At 74.8% G+C, this 2,500-nt stretch overlaps 1 non-coding gene across 1 annotated transcript; it reads right to left on the bottom strand.

Annotated features, from left to right (window-relative positions):
- Positions 1-2,150: 2,150 nt before the first annotated feature.
- Positions 2,151-2,269, bottom strand: LOC135894898 (5S ribosomal RNA). Its single transcript, XR_010562438.1, has one exon. It is a non-coding gene; the product is annotated as a 5S ribosomal RNA (ribosomal RNA).
- Positions 2,270-2,500: the final 231 nt, after the last annotated feature.

Consider the following 2,500-nt stretch of genomic DNA (forward strand, 5'->3'; position numbering starts at 1 on the left):
TAACAGTCGTCCCCCAGACAGTGTGGGTGGGTGGGTGGGGGGGGAGGCTTAACAGTCTTCCCCCAGGCAAAGCGGGAGGCTTCGCAGTCATCCCCCGGGCAGTCCGGGGGAGGCTTAATAGTCGTCCCCCGGGCGCTCCGGAGGGGAAAGCTTAATAGTCGTCCCCCAGACAGGGTGGGTGGGGGGGAGGCTTAACAGTCTTCCCCCAGGCTGAGCGGGAGGCTTCGCAGTCGTCCGCCGGGCAGTCCGGGGGAAGGCTTAATAGTCGTCCCCCGGGCGCTCCGGCGGGGGGGAAGCTTAATAGTCGTCCCCCAGACAGGGTGGGTGGGGGGGAGGCTTAACAGTCTTCCCCCAGGCTGGGCGGGGGGGAGGCTTAATAGTCATCCCCCAGACAGTGTGGGTGGGTGGGGCAGGGGGGGGAGAGGCTTAGCAGTCTTCCCCTAGACTGGCCGGGGGTGGGGGCTTAGCAGTCGTCTCCAGGGTGGTCCGGGGGTGGGGGGAGGCCTCAGAGTCGCCCCTCGGAGAATCGGGGCGGCGGCGGTGGTGGGTGTCAGGCTTTACAGCCAGCCTCCGGAGGGTGAGCGTCCTCGGACGCGATGCAGCCGCCGCAGAGAGGGAGCCTCCGAGGCTGGGAGCGGAGCACCGAGGCTGGGGAGAGGGGAGCAGGAGCCCGGGGGTGGGGGTGGGGGTGGGGGGCCTTCAGGACAACCGGTCAAGCCCCGGGAAGCGGCTGTAAAATTTTCAAAGTCCCCACCGGGACAACAGGTCACGCCCCGGGAAAAGGCTGGAAAATTTCCTAAGTCCCCGCTCGGCCACCAGGTCCACCCAGGTCTAGCAATGGGGTTGACCTGCCTGATGGCCGGTTAGTATCAACGTAGTCTCACACAGGAGGGCAGCTCTCAGGCCGGCCGGCTGCGGCTGACTCTGGGGCGGTGCCCGGTGCCCGGCAGCGAGGCGCGGGGGGGGTGGGGGGGTGAGGGGGGGGGAGCGACACGGGGCTTACCGGCCCCGGGGCCGGGGGCGCCTCCTGCGGCTTTGGGGGCCGCGGGTCCTCCGTGGCATCCAGGCCAGGCCTCTCCTGCCTGGCCGCGGGGGGATTCGGGGGCGGTCCCGCGGGCCGGCGGCCGGGCGCAGGGGGGGGGGCCCGAGCGAGTCCGCCCCGGGCCCGGGGTCTCCCCCTGCGGCTCAGGGGGGGCGTGGGTCCTCGGGGGAGGAAGCCCGGGGGGAGCTGCAGACCCGCCGTGGGGCCCTCCAGGCCAGGCCTCGCCTGGGTGGCCGCGGGGGGATTCGGGTCGGGCCCGCGGGCCGGCGGCCGGGCGCAGCGGGGCCGGGAGGGTCCGGGCCAGTCCGCCGCATGCCCGGGGTCTCCCCCAGCGGCTTCGGTGGCCGTGGGTCCCCGGTGGGGCAAGCGGCGGGGAGCCTGACACCCGCCGTGGGGCCCTCCAGGCCAGGCCTCGCCTGGGTGGCCGGGGGGGGATTCGGGGCGGTCCCGCGGGCCGGCGGCCGGGCGCAGGGGGGCCGGGAGGGGCCGGGCCAGTCCGCCCCATGCCCGGGGTCTCCCCCAGCGGCTTCGGTGGCCGTGGGTCCCCGGTGGGGCAAGCGGCGGGGAGCCTGACACCCGCCGTGGGGCCCTCCAGGCCAGGCCTCGCCTGGGTGGCCGCGGGGGGATTCGGGGCGGTCCCGCGGGCCGGCGGCCGGGCGCAGGGGGGCCGGGAGGGGCCGCGCCAGTCCGCCCCATGCCCGGGGTCTCCCCCCAGCGGCTTCGGTGGCCGTGGGTCCCCGGTGGGGCAAGCGGCGGGGAGCCTGACACCCGCCGTGGGGCCCTCCAGGCCAGGCCTCGCCTGGGTGGCCGCGGGGGGATTCGGGGCGGTCCCGCGGGCCGGCGGCCGGGCGCAGGGGGGCCGGGAGGGGCCGGGCCAGTCCGCCCCATGCCCGGGGTCTCCCCCAGCGGCTTCGGTGGCCGGGGGTCCTCCGCGGAGGAAGCCGGGTGGGTGTTGGGGGGAGCCGGACCCCAGGCGCCCCGACCCGTGACCTGCGGCCGCGACCTCCGACTCGGCAGGAGCGACGAGGGGCTTTCTGGCCCGCCCCCCCCCCCCCTTCTCCTTCCTCCCCAGAAAAAGGAGAGAGAGCTGGCTCGGACCGGGAAAAGCTGCCTACGGCACCTGGGATTCCCAGGCGGTCACCCATCCAAGTACTAGCCAGGCCCGGGACGGTTTACCTTCCGAGATCGGACGGGATCGGGGGCGTTCGGTCCGGTATGGCCGTAGGCACCCGGCTCCGCGCCTCCTCGCCCGCTTTCCCCTGCCGGCGCCCGGGCCTGCCGCACGGCGAGCCCCGGTCGGACTGCCCCGTGCGGCAGGGCCCCCGTCTCTCGCGGGCCCGATCCTTTTTTTTCCTTTTCAAGCTCCGGGGCCCGGGCTGGCCCGTCAGAGCCCCTTCCCCTCCCCCCCCCCCTCCCTCCGGCGTCGGGAAAAATATTTTCCCGGACTTCCAGCGGGCC

Source organism: Emys orbicularis (genome assembly GCF_028017835.1).
Source record: "Emys orbicularis isolate rEmyOrb1 chromosome 15 unlocalized genomic scaffold, rEmyOrb1.hap1 SUPER_15_unloc_5, whole genome shotgun sequence".
Lineage (NCBI taxonomy): Eukaryota > Metazoa > Chordata > Testudines > Emydidae > Emys > Emys orbicularis.